Source organism: Schistocerca piceifrons, chromosome 4, assembly GCF_021461385.2.
Source record: "Schistocerca piceifrons isolate TAMUIC-IGC-003096 chromosome 4, iqSchPice1.1, whole genome shotgun sequence".
Taxonomy (NCBI): Eukaryota; Metazoa; Arthropoda; class Insecta; order Orthoptera; family Acrididae; genus Schistocerca; species Schistocerca piceifrons.
In genome coordinates, this window is record NC_060141.1 from 442,325,771 (window position 1) to 442,341,047 (window position 15,277).

Here is a 15,277-nt window from a genome sequence, read left to right on the forward strand (position 1 = left end):
TGGTTTCCGTGATTCCTGGAATTGTGGCTATCGAAGACCAAACCATGAGCCAAACATAATCACCGCCCTCTCCGTCACCGTATAGATGGAATGATTTGGCACTAGATATCTTTAGTAAATTCTTGAGCTCTTATACAGGAATTCAGCCACATTTCAGTGTTTTAAAGCGGGGCAATTGCAATATTTTGAAGTAAGGATACATCAAACATCAAAGCGACTGATGTCTTTTGCGGCCGGCCGTTGTGGCCGAACGGTTCTAGGCGCTTCAGCCCGGAACCATGCGACTGCTACGGTCGCAGTTCGAATCCTGCCTTGGCCATGACCGCAGATGTTTAAGTTCCATAGTGCTCAAAGCCACTTTTAAGCCTACTGCAGTTTAAATACATCTACATATCGAAGAATCCTTTTAGGTACCACAGGAACATTTCATTCTTCCCAGCTATCCACAAATTGCTCGTGGGAGTAACAACTACCGTTAAACCTTAGGGTAAGCTCCGATCTCTCTGATTTCACTTTCAAGGTATTTTCGCGAAATATCTGTACAAAGAAACTGTGAGTCGTTGGCTCATAATGGGCAGCACACCCTCGTAATTGTGACAGAAAATCGTACCACAAAGCACACTATCGCGCTCGATTAGCATTCATCTGATACATTCGTGCCTACTAAGTCAAACCGTGAGGAAACGCACTGCTCTTCTTTGGATCTTCTCTATGTCTTCTGTCAGTCCTACGAGGCAAGAGTCCCAGAATACGGAGGAGTAACCCTCTTGTAGAGCATCGCTGTGCCGCATCGGATACTTACCAGACAGCTTTAATGGTCTACTGACTGGTTTGATGCGGCCCGCCACGAATTCCTTTCCTGTGCTAACCTCTTCGTCTCAGAGTAGCACTTGCAACCTACGTCCTCAATTATTTGCTTGACGTATTCCTATCTCTGTCTTCCTCTACAGTTTTTGCCCTCTACAGCTCCCTCTAGTACCACGGAAGTCATTCCCTCATGACTTAGCAGATGTCCTATCATCCTGTCCCTTCTCCTTATCAGTGTTTTCCACATATTCCTTTCCTCTCCGATTCTGCGTAGAACCTCCTCATTCCTTACCTTAGCAGTCCACCTAATTTTCAACATTCGTCTATAGCACCACATCTCAAATGCTTCGATTCTCTTCTGTTCCGGTTTTCCCACAGTCCATGTTTCACTACCATACAATGCTGTACTCCAGACGTACATCCTCGGAAATTTCTTCCTCAAATTAAGGCCGGTATTTGATATTAGTAGACTTCTCTTGGCCAGAAATGCCTTTTTTGCCATAGCGAGTCTGCTTTTGATGTCCTCCTTGCTCCGTCCGTCATTGGTTATTTTACTGCCTGGGTAGCAGAATTCCTTAACCTCATTGACTTCGTGACCATCAATCCTGATGTAAAGTTTCTCGCTGTTCTCATTTCCACTACTTCTCATTACCTTCGTCTTTCTCCGATTTACTCTCAAACCATACTGTGTACTCATTAGACTGTTCATTCCGTTCAGCAGATCATTTAATTCTTCTTCACTTTCACTCAGGATAGCAATGTCATCAGCGAATCGTATCATTGATATCCTTTCACCTTGTATTTTAATTCCACTCCTGAACCTTTCTTTTATTTCCATCATTGCTTCCTCGATGTACAGATTGAAGAGTAGGAGCGGAAGGCTACAGCCTTGTCTTGCACCCTTCTTAATACGAGCACTTCGTTCTTGATCGTCCACTCTTATTATTCCCTCTTGGTTGTTGTACATATTGTGTATGACCCGTCTCTCCCTATAGCTTACCCCTACTTTTTTCAGAATCCCGAACAGCTTGCACCATTTTATATTGTCGAACGCTTTTTCCAGGTTGACAAATCCTATGAAAGTGTCTTGATTTTTCTTTATCCTTGCTTCCATTATTAGCCGTAACGTCAGAATTGTCTCTCTCGTCCCTTTACTTTTCCTAAAGCCAAATTGATCGTCATCTAGCGCATTCTCAATTTTCTTTTCCATTCTTCTGTACATTATTCTTGTAAGCAGCTTCGATGCATGAGCTGTTAAGCTGATTGTGCGAGAATTCTCGCACTTGTCAGCTCTTGCCGTCTTCGGAATTGTGTGGATGATGTTTTTCCGAAAGTCAGATGGTATATCGCCAGACATATATTCTACACACCAACGTGAAGAGTCGTTTTGTTGCCACTTCCCCCAATAATTTTAGAAATTCTGATGGAATGTTATCTATCCCTTCTGCCTTATTTGACCGTAAGTCCTCCAAAGCTCCTTTAAATTCCGATTCTAATACTGGATCCCCTATCTCTTCTAATTCGACTCCTGTTTCTTCTTCTATCACATCAGACAAATTTTCACCCTCATAGAGGCTTTCAATGTATTCTTTCCACCTATCTCCTCTCTCCTCTGCATTTAACAGTGGAATTCCCGTTGCACTCTTAATGATACCACCGTTGCTTTTAATGTCACCAAAGGTTGTTTTGACTTTCCTGTATGCTGAGTCTGTCCTTCCGACAATCATATCTTTTTCGATGTCTTCAGATTTTTCCTGCAGCCATTTCGTCTTAGCTTCCCTGCACTTCCTATTTATTTCATTCCTCATCGACTTGTATTTCTGTATTCCTGATTTTTCCGGAACATGTTTGTACTTCCTCCTTTCATCAATCAACTGGAGTATTTCTTCTGTTACCCATGGTTTCTTCGCAGCTACCTTCTTTGTACCTATGTTTTCCTTCCCAACTTTTGTGATGGCCCTTTTTAAAGATGTCCATTCCTCCTCACCTGTACTGCCTACTGCGCTATTCCTTATTGCCGTATCTATAGCGTTAGAGAACTTCAAACGTATCTCGTCATTCCTTAGTACTTCCGTATCCCACTTCTTTGCGTATTGATTCTTCCTGACTAATGTCTTGAACTTCAGCCTACTCTTCATCACTACTATATTGTGGTCTGAGTCTATATCTGCTGCAAGGTACGCCTTACAATTCAGTATCTGATTTCGGAATCTCTGTCTGACCATGATGTAATCTAATTGAAATCCCCGTATCTCCCGGCCTTTTCCAAGTATACCTCCTCCTCTTGTGATTCTTGAACTGGGTATTCGCTATTACTAGCTAAAACTAGTTACAGAACTCAATTAGTCTTTCTCCTCTTTCATTCCTTGTCCCAAGCCCATATTCTCCTGTAACCTTTTCTTCTACTCCTTCCCCTACAACTGCATTCCAGTCACCCATGACTATTAGATTTTCGTCCCCCTTTACATACTGCATTACCCTTTCAATATCCTCATACACTTTCTCTGTCTGTTCATCTTCAGCTTGCGACGTCGGCATGTATACCTGAACTATCGTTGTCGGTGTTGGCCTGCTGTCGATTCTGATTAGAACAACCCGGGCACTGAACTGCTCACAGCAACACACCCTCTGGCCTACCTTCCTATTCATAACGAATCCTACACCTGTTATACCATTTTCTGCTGCTGTTGATATTACCCGATACTCATCTGACCAGAAATCCTTGTCTTCCTTCCATTTCACTTCACCGACCCCCACTGTATGTAGTTTGAGCCTATGCATTTCCCTTTTCAGATTTTCTAGTTTCCCTATCACGTTCAAGCTTCTGACATCCCACGCCCCGGCTCGTAGAACGTTATCCTTTCGTAGATTATTCAATCTTTTTCTCATGGTAACCTCCCCCTTGGCAGTCCCCTCCCGGAGATCCGAATGGGGGACTATTCCGGAATCTTTTGCCAATGGAGAGATCATCATGACAGTTCTGCAAATACAGGCCACATGTCCTGTGGATACACGTTACGTGTCTTTAATGCAGTGGTTTCCATTGCCTTCTGCATCCTCACGTCGTTGATCATTGCTGATTCTTCCGCCTTTAGGGGCAATTTCCCACCCCTAGGACAAGAGAGTGCCCTGAACCTCTATCCGCTCCTCCGCCCTCTTTGACAAGGTCGTTGGCAGAATGAGGCTGACTTCTTATGCCGGAAGTCTTCGGCCGCCAATGCTGATTATTTATCAAAATTTTGGCAGTGGCGGGGATCGAACCCGAGACCAATGACCACGAGTACCTCCCTTCTGTATTACCGCGAAATACGGAAGAGAGTGTCGCAATGTTGGGTGACAATCATTAAAACAAAGACGTTTTTCTTTGCGTCAAGATATCTGCACGAAATTTGGTTTACCAACTTTCTCCTCCGAATGTGAAAATATTTTCGTGATCCCATATGCATTGGGAATAATGACTATCATGATAAGATAAATCAGAGCCCACACAAAAAATACATGTTTCCTACTTACTATTCGAGAGTGTAACTGTGTACCAATAGTTTGAAAGTGGTTGTGTAAACCCTATGCTATGCACTTCCGACCAGATGACTATGGGAGTGTTACTTATGAGCCGCCACAGTTACACGATTCGCTGACATTGGGTAACGCTGGAGGCAAACAGTTGGTGTACACAGTTCCTGTCCCCGAAGATGGGTGGTAGTTGCGGGTGGAGAGAGGGGGAGGATATGCGAGGACGTGCATCCGATAATTCTATACCACTAACATTGTCAAATGCCAATTAACATTCCGACCCTGTGAAGATGTGAGATGTAGACCAAGAAAAAGAAAATATTTTTATTAAAGATAACACTTTTCTAATCACAGATCTTCATTATTACTACCAATTCATGTAATATTTCGTTTTTGAGGATGATAGCAGCTAAAATCGGAACTGGTTCAAAATAAAGATGTATACTTGCAGCTGGTGGCTCAAAATGGTTTTCTTCAAATATTTGACAGCAGTAAATAGTTACCAACAAATAATTTTAATTTTCGTGTTTGATTCATGGTTTTCCTTCAGAAATTGAAATGTACCAAATTTTCTTTTTTAATGTTCAGTGATAGTTTGAAAGTTGGCTGCTATGATTGTCAACTTCCTAGTTATGTGTTTCTCTTCTGTTACTCGCGAGCTGTGGTCACTGTGATACCTGTGACGACTAGTGAATATCTGTGTAGTCACTAGTGTCTCAGATACGGTGGTTTGTCTTAAATACGGACTGCGCCAATCTTGAAACGATGTCAAATTGTTTTTATTGTCTCCAAGGTTGTATGATATGTTTGCTGCAATGATAAGATGTCTACAACAATGTGTTTTACGGATTTCTCCACAGTAAGGTATTAATTCAACACACGATTTTGTAAACGACTGAAGTGATTCTTGATCTTGTATTCTCACACAACCGTGAACATTACTTTTAGGTAGAGCAAAAGTTTCCTCTATGATTATTTTCAGTACTGCATCAGCGGTTTTGTTTTGTGTGTTTATACAACTATAAGAATTTTTTTGAGTAATAGAAAAGAATTATCGTCAAAGAATAGTTGATACAGTGAGAAATGTAATGAGGTGATGTAGGAAAAATAAAGGCCTTAGTGTGGTGAAAGGCACCTTTTTTGCAGAGTCTGTTTGCTTAAAATCTGGAACAGCTAGTGGATTCGTTGTATTTAACATGTGGTATGTACAAAAATATGTTTATGTTATAGAAATCTATATTGGAGAATGTCAATAGTAACAAACAAAATTGCTGCATATGTCGTAGTGTTATATATTGTGATAGGAGAAATATAACTGTTGACAAATGATCCTGTGAACTAGTTTCCTCATGTGTAGTATGAGGGACGCCATATTGGAGATGATATAACATTTGTGCCAATACGTTTTGTAACCTATAACCCGCTCTTTTCTTTACCGTTGGTCTGGTATCTGAGCAGGTACATTGTTCATTGGCAGGAGGGACCCGGTTCATATCTGGTTTCCCTCCACCCCCCCTCCCCTTCCCCTCTCCACTGGAAAGCAGAAAGCGGTCTCTTTTCATCCGACACGTGGGTCTCGGTCTCGGTCTCTATCTCTTGTATGAACAGATGTCCTTCGGAAACTCTGAAGACAGAGGAAAGTACTTACTGTACTTGTTGTGTAATATGAAATCGTCTTCATTTCAGCCCTTTGGATTTAATGGGCAACAAATTAGTTATATTGGTTAGAGCAGTACTTCAGAGGTGCATTTACCATTATTTCTGTTCCTTTTGTAGGGAACTCTTTTTGTGTGCGTAACGTGGTCACCACGTACGGTGTGTTACGAAAAAACTTCGTTCTCACGTTTCGTCAGCAGAGTGAAATTATTTTCAGTGCGAAAGTAAATTCACGGAATGCAGTTGCGAGAATTTTGGGGTTTAATGATTTTTCATGAGTTCCTTCTGATCATTGGTGGACAGTAGATGGCTTTGATTCAGATAGTGCCACATATGCAGTTGTATGATCTGAGCCTACTCCTTCGTTAATTTCCAGTAAAAGCTCGCACGTTCACTTTTTAAGAGGTGCTGGTGTACGCTTTCTACTTTAAGATGATATTCTCTGGATCCATGGTGTGCTGGACCGCATATCTCTCAAAGTAGATCGAAACCCAATTGACTGTTATGCAATGTATAGGTATAAATTGCAGAAGAGAATGAATATTTCCAGGGGTGTACAATTTTATGTCATTTGTGAGTCCTGTTATTTGCAGGAGTTTTCCTAGTTTTGCGACTTGCTCAGATTGTATGCTTTGATTTACTAGTTCTTTGGTAATATGTGTGCACCTTCAATGGGCGCCTGATGTATTTGTAGTTTTCCTTTTTAAGCTGAATTACTTTGCGGAAGAGATTGTCATTTTTTGTAGGCATAACACTGTTCAACCAACTGGTATTCAAAAGTACATAAGAAGTCAGTTCCTTGCTGATCATTGGTTACATGTAAATTCGCAAAACAGAATAAATATCTGATGTGTGGATTAATTTTCTTCAGTTTTTCGTTGAGAAATTTAATACATTTTCTTCATAGTTTGGCAGTTTCTCAAGACTAAGTCTTCTCTATCAAGTACAAAGCAGTGTCCAATAACAAAAATCCACGTCCACGCCTATTAGTTGCTACATGAACGAGTGTGTGATTGCGTTTGTCCTTTCGTAACCACACAACGGCTTCTCCTTATGATTACTGAGTGTCGATATGCACCTAAATTTTATTTAGCTATCGTATGAAGCAAGGACCATACCTTTACGGTACATTCGTAAGTACACCTTCATTGTGTGTATTTGATCCGTACCTAACTTAGTCGATCAATAAATGGCTCTGAGCACTATGGGACTCAACTGCTGAGGTCATTAGTCCCATAGAACTTAGAACTAGTTAAACCTAACTAACCTAAGGAAATCACAAACATCCATGCCCGAGGCAGGATTCGAACCTGCGACCGTAGCGGTGTTGCGATTCCAGATTGCAGCGCCTTTAACCGCACGGCCACTTCGGCCGGCTGATCAATAAATCATTCGAAATTCTTGTTATAAAGAGAAATATGAAAATGTATGTGTCCTTTAAGAAAAAGGCAAGAATAGCAACGTCATCAGCGAATATTGATATTGATATCCTTTGAATATGAATTTTAATTCCACTCTTGAATCTTTCTTGTGTTTTCCTCACTGGTTCTTTGGTGTACAGAGATTTTTAGGAGCGAAAGACTGCACCCCTGCCTTACAGCCCCTTTAATCTGAACACATCGTTCTTGGTCTTCCATACTGTTTCCTGTCGGTTCTGGCAAATGTATATTAACTACATTTCCGTATAGCTTACCTCAGTTTTTCTCAAAATTTGAAAATTTTGCTCCATTTCAAATAGTCGAGTACTTTTTCCAGGTCGACAAATCCTATGACCGTGCCTTTATTTTTCTCCAACCCTGCTTCCATTATCAACCGTAAAGTCAGAACTGCCTCTCTGCCTCTGCTTTTGCGTTTCCTAAAGCCAAACTGATCGTCATCTAACTTTCTTTTCCATCTTCCTGAACACTACTCTCGTCAGGTACCTGGATTTATGAGCTTTTAAGCTGATTGTTCGATAATTCTCGCACTTGTTGGCTATTTATGTCTTGGGAATTGTGTAGATGATGTTCTTCCAAAAGTCTGTCAATAAATCGAATGTCATATGTATTGTATGCACCTACGTGAATAAACATCTTGTTGTCACATCTCTCAATTATTTTAGCAATTCCGATGGAATGTTATCCTTTGCTTCCGCCTCATTTGATTTTAAGTCTTCCAGTGCCCTTCTGTATTCTGATTCGGTTACTGCACCTCCTATCACTTCCCTCTCGATCCATATTTCTTCTTATATCACCTGATAAGTCTACCTCATCATAGATGTTCTCAATGTATTTTTTCACTTATCCACTCTCTCCTCTGCATTTAACTGTGGAATTCCCATTGCTCTCTTAATGTTATAGCCTTTGTTTTTAATTTCACCGAAGATTCTTTTGACTATTCTATGTGCTGTGTGAGTCCTTCCGGAAACCTTTTCCTTTTCGAGCTCTTCACGTTTTTCACATTTTTCATGTAGCGCTTTCGCCTTACTTTCTCTGCACTTCCCGTTTATTTCACTTCTCAATGACTTATATTTCTATATTAGCGGAACATTTTTATACATCCTTCTTTCGTCAATCAGCTGAAGTATTTCTTCTGTTACCCACGGTGTCTTCGTAGTTACTTATTTTGTACCTTGGTTCGTCTCTAAAACTTCTGTGATTCCCATATTAGAGATGTCTTTTCCTCTTCATCTGAACTGTCTCTGGATATTCATTATCGCAGTACCTATAGTATTCGTTAGTATTTCCGTATCCCACTACTGTGTGCACTGGTTCTTCCTGATTCGTCTCTTAAACTTCAACCTACTCTTCATCATCATGAAATAGTGATCTGAGTCTATATCCCCCCCAGGTACGGTATACAGTCCACTCTGCCTGACCATGATATAATCTAACAGAAATATTCCTCTACCTCCCGCCCTTTTCTATCTCCTTCTGCTGCGATGCTTGAACAGAGTATTCGCTATTACTGGCTGAAATTTATTTACAGACCTCAATTAGTCTTCCCCCTCTCTCACTCCTAGTACCAAAAGCATTTTACCCCGTAACCCTTTTTTCTAGTCCTTCCCCTACAACCGCATCCAGTAGCCGTGACTATTAGATTTTCATCTCCTTTTATGTACTGCATTAACCGTTCAGCATCCTCAGTATCATATCTATACATCTTCTGCTTGCGACGTCGGAATGTATACCTGATCCACTATTGTTGCTTTTTGTTAGGTTTCAGTTCCGATGAGAACAACCCTGTCACTGACCTGTTCACAGTAACACACACTCTGCCCTGGCTTCCTCTTCATGACGAATCCTACTCCCGTTACACCATTTTCTGCTGTTGTTGATATTACGCTACGCTCATCAGACCAGAATTCCTTGTCTTCTTCTCATTTCACTTCACAGGCCCCCGCCCCCTCCATCTCTAGAGTGAACATTTACCGTTTCAGACTTTCTAGCTCGGCTGCCACGTTCAAGCTTCTGACATCCCACACCCTGTCTCTAAGAACGTCTCGTGAAATAACATTATCCTTTCCTTGGTTAGTTATTGATCTTGGGTTCACCTCGCCCTTATCAGATTCCCCCCGGATAGTCGAATGGGGGATGGTTTGGAATCTTTTGCTAATGGAGAGGTCATCATGACCCTGTTTCAGCCATAAGCCACGTATACGGTGGATACAAGTTATGAGTCCTTAGTTCAGTGGCTTCCACTGTAGGGGTAGTTTCCCACCCCAAGCGCAAGAAAGTACCCTGAACTTCCGTTCGTTACTCCGCCCTCTTGACAAGACCGTTGGAAGAATTAGAGCGACTTCTTATGCCGGAAGTCTTTGGCGCCATTGCTGATGATATATATTCAGAATTTAAACTGTGACAAGGTTCGACCCCGGAGCCGAGGATTTTTTTTGCATTCTACTCAAAGACGCTACTCCTACGTCATGGGTGCGAACAGTTATATGGCTTCGCATTGTTTGAAAGACTTGTTCGAAGACCTCCTCGGGGATACCGTGCCAAATTTTGTCCAGATGGAGCTTTAGATCGTCAAAATCCCCAGACAGTCGGAGATTCCTGTCCATAATGATGCAAATATTCTCAGATGGGGACAGATCCGTCACCCTTTCTGACCAAGGTGGGGCTTTGGCAAGCACAAAGAGAACATTTTTCTGGAATGCAAACCCAAGATGGCTTTGAATGAAAGCTAGTAAAAAGGGGCGCTGAATGCCGTCGATCTACTGCTGCGTCGTAAGGGTGCTGCAGATGATAACCAAAGACTCCTCCTATGAAATAAATTGGCATCACAGATTTTAACGAATTTGACGACATTGAGGCTGGTATCCCACCGCCGCCGTCGGCTGCAGTTCCAAACACATCTTCGCTGGCCTCCGTTGCGCAGTTCGATGTGGGACTCGTCACTGGAGAAATTCTTGTCCAGTCAATGAGATTCCAGCATGAAGACGTGACTGGAAACGCTCCGCACTGCTGTGGGATTCTAACCTGACTGTCGCCCACCAAACAGTCCGACATCTAGGGGGTGTTGATCTGGTGAGCCATTTCCTTTCATAACTGACCCCTTTGGTTATCATCCGCGGCACACGTGTAGCACAGCGACGCGTCGGCCACATTCTACGCCCTGTTTTGTTGACCTACATAGCAAGCCAACGTGGGATTACATTTCAGCAAGACAATGCCCTCAATCACGCAATGAGAGTTTCTACTGCTTGTCTTCGTATTTGTCAAACCCTGCCATGGTTAGCATGGTCATCCCCAGTTGAGAACATTTTAGAGCATAACGGGCAGGGTCTGCAGGCAGCTCCGGTGTACGACGATATAACGTACCAGTTGGACATAGTTTGGCACGATAACTTTTTGGACAAGGGCCAAATGAAATGATTGTTTGGCACTGTTGGCCGGGAGGCCCATCCGAGGAAGTCCGACAGCCGAGTGCAAGTCTTATTTCAGCTGACGTCACATCGGGCGGCTTGAGTGCAGGGGAAATGGTGATGAGGACAACACAACACCCAGTCGACGAGCGGAGAAAAATCTCCAACCCGGCCGGGAATCGAAACCGAGCCCGCTGCATGGGAGCAAGCACGTTACCACTCAGCTAAGCAAGCGCACTGCACAAAGGCCAGAGGAGGAGCAACATATTATTGACTTGCTCAACTTGTGACGCTCTTTCTCGTGAATAAATCGTGCCACTTATGTAAAGCTATTGTTATTTGTTTTATCTGTACCGGAATGCTTACAAGTAAAATTAGGAGTGTTATCCTGACGCTGTGAGTGAGTGAAGTAAAGTTATTCGTTGCATTTTATAGAAGCTACTATCATATTTACATCGTATGTGGGCCACAGAATCAGTGATAAGTTAACTCAGATGCGCTTCACATCCTCGCACTTGCACCTATTCCGAAGTAAAGTTATTCGTTGCATTTTATAGAAACTATTATCAGATTTATATCGTATGAGGGCCAGTAAATCACTGACATATTTAATTAAGTGCACTCCACATTCTCGCACTTGCACCTGGAATCTTTTATACGACCCCCTTTCCAGGGCGGTACAATTTACCATTAATCGGAAACTATTAAATTCAGAAACATATCATAGCTAATGCGAAATACGTAAATACCGCAAGCCAGGCACTTACACAATTTTATACAAGAGATAGCTCACGGATCTTCTAATTTCCATTCCCTGATAAATAAGCAGATAAATGTTGTAAGATGCGATAAGTGATTGGCAGAAGAAGAACTTTACTTGAAGATTTATGCATAACTTGCAGTAGGAGTTGCCAAGTTACACGTTCTGGATTAGGCTGCCACTTGCTACAGAAAAGTTTTCTTGCAATGAAATTTGGAAAACGAAATTATTGTGTTGGCTAGCTGCCTGTGGTCACGTAACGGAAATTCAGAGGGAAAGCGAAATCCATCTACTTATAAGGCTGTCATGTATTAAGTCCTCCCTGTCACTTTCTTTCTGCCGCCATCCTTTCTCTCTCTCTCTCTCTCTCTCTCTCTCTCTCTCTGCCTCACACACACACACACACACACACACACACACACACACCGTCTGTGTGTCTGCGTCAGGAGAGTTCATCCTTCTTGCCCATCCATCGACGGGAAAGACGCCAATGCGAACGTGCGTTTACTCCTCGCGACGTTCGCTTGCCCGCCCGCTCGCTTCATTATACGGCAATATGTGCAACGTCTCCCAAGAAAATTACTCGCGCGCCGCTTGTTTTCGTTACAAGAGATGAATGGTGCAGCCCGCGCTCGGCGAATACATTTTGAATAACGAATTTCCCGCTGCTTGTAATATGAAGGAACAAACATTTGTCTTCTCTTCGAGTCGCGTTTCCCCAACTTCTTTGTGACGAGGCGGCCAATTTTATTTTCAGTTGACGTGCGCTCGGTTTACGAGAAGTTATTCAGTGTCCTCTCCATTATGGACCGTTGGGTATTCCGGCTGCGAGCTACAAATGCCTCCTGGAAGGGGCCGAAGAAACAGTAAAACACGACGTGGCCCGGCGGAATTCTTTATGCCCGCTGCGTCCGCGCCTTCTGTCCTCGCTTGATACGTCGTCATTGCTTCGTTCCCAGTTTAGAATTTTTATTGGGCATTATATGGGCATTGGCTGTCCTGCCATAAACTGAAATTTGAGTGAGTATTAAAACTTTAATGTCTAATAAGGACGCAGTTAAACTTTAAGGAGACATCCACTTAACTTCATACCGAGCACTCGGTCTCAGAAAACTGTCACTGCTCCATAATTTGCTACTATCCAACCTAAGTTTCCATTTCATTGTTTTGTTTTCATTGTATTACGTTATTTTCTTTTCAAGATATACTTGGGAAGCATTTGAGCACAGACCAGGTAGAACCAAGGGCACGGAGAGCCATGGATCGGCGCTTGTATTTTCGATAGATATAGACATATTCATACACCCATCCACCCAATCACACACACACACACACACACACACACACACACACACACACACACACACACACACAATGGAATGGATGCCAGCAACACTGCCGCCATCGTAGCAAATGGTTCAAATGGCTCTGAGCACTATGGGACTCAACTGCTGTGGTCATTAGTCCCCTAGAACTTAGAACTACTTAAACCTAACTAACCTAAGTACATCACAGATATCCATGCCCGAGGCATGATTCGTACCTGCGACCGTAGCAGTCGCACGGTTCCGGATTGCGCGCCTAGAACCTCCATCGTAGCGTTTTGTTCATTTTTTTTTTTTCGACCATCTGCAGGGTGATTGGTAACGTCACCGGTCACGACTAGTCGTATCAATTAGTGTACAAGATGACATTGCTTTATTAGTCAGATGCTCGAGTTAGTTACTTTGTTTTCAAAGCAGATTATTCAACAAGAATACTTGCCTTGAAGGAGGTAAGTTGTGTACAAAACTGGAAACAAACTGCTGAACGAAAAAAAAAAAGAAGTCTCGGGCCATGAACGGCGCCGTCTGTATATCATGTCTAATATACACGGTGCTTCTATGAACCATTCATTTATCCCGCCCTAATTCAGAGTGAACCGATAGTTGCTGAAATTCTGAGATGCAGTATTGCTAAGATCAAACTACTACAGATATTGAATTTATGGGATTAGAATGCTCTGAAGAATATCCAAAATAGACAGCAGGTTACCCTACTCCTCTATCCATGGGACAGTTACGGCTTTTCCACAATCCACTGAAACATACTACACTCAAGGCAATCATGTAGCTGCCATTGCGAGATTTTCGGGTAACTTGTCATAAACTAATTTTTACTACTGTCTGCTGTTTTAGAAAAACTTCATTGTTGCTGACAGCTTTGATTGTTGTTGATCATCGTCAAGACTAGCAAGTTTTTCAATTACAGCCTCTCTGTCGATATATACTGACGGTCCATACGACGCTACACAACGTCAAAACTACGAACTGATCAGGATATCTCGATAATTAGAATTTAAATATTGCTCTCATGCTTGACGATAATTAGTAGGCAAATAATTAGAACTGATAGCAAAAGTAGTGCCTGTCATTGCATGAACTTATAGAAAGAATAAATTTAAAAGATGTGTGTATAAAATCCTACGTAAATATCGCTAATTCTCTTTACAATTGTCACTCCTGCACCAACCTCTTTGAGATCTCAGAATAGCGACTACATTCAACGTCGTCAATTATTTGTTCAGTTTATTCTGGTATCTGCCTTCCCTACATTGTTTGCCCTCCCCGCATTCCTCTAGTACCACAGAAGACATTCCCTGACTTCTTAATACAGAGCTATCTTGAAATCTAAAAATTTAGAGAACTGCACATAAAAAGAGAACAGTAGAAATTACAGTCAATATTTGAATTAGCGTTATACAGCACATACCAGTCTAAAATGTTGTTGAGTGTGTGGCAGTCATTACACAAAATCGTATTTTTAGAGCCAAGTCGCCCCAGTTAAATAAAGCCCTAAAGCCATAATGGGGGATACATTAAAACTGGAGACAGTAAAAGGCGCAAAAATTTGACGTGAGTAATATGAAGTACCTTAGTTAAAATGAAAATCTTAGTTCGTTATGAAAACTGACAACGTTAGTCACTAATAAAGTCTTGTTACAGGCCCATTTTGAAATATATATGTACAAACGATTGACACCAATGTTAGTTGCGTCGTCCATGACTAAATGTAACTAAGATATCATTTCCAACATTCATATCAGGACCAAAGAAGAGTCTGCATGACAGCTGTCAACCAACTGGCTACTAAAAGCTCTGCCTGCCAGATAGCGCTACCATCCAACTAAATTAATACACACGTGACAAATGAGGTTAATATTATAATTTTTTTTAGACATGTACATTACATAAAGTTGACATATTATGTCATTTCAGTACATTTATAGTAAACAGACCCTGAGTATTATTTGCTCCTAGTTGTTGTTGTTGTTGTGGTGGTCATCAGTCCTGAGACTGGTTTGATGCATCTCTCCATCTACTCTACACTGTGCAAGCTCTTCATCTCCCAGTACTTACTGCAACCTACAACATTCTGAATCTGTTTAGTGTATTCATCTCTTGGTGTCCCTCAACGATTTTTACTCTCCACGCTGCCCTCCAATACTAAATTGGTGATCCCTTGATGCCTCAGAACATGTTCTACCAACCGATCCCTTCTTCTAGTCAAGTTGTGCCACAAAATCCTCTACTCCCCAATCCTATTCAATACCTCATCATTAGTTACGTGATCTCCCCATCTAATCTTAGCATTTTTCTGTAGCACCACATTTCAAAAGCTTCTATTCTCTTCTTGTCCCAACTATTTATCGTCGA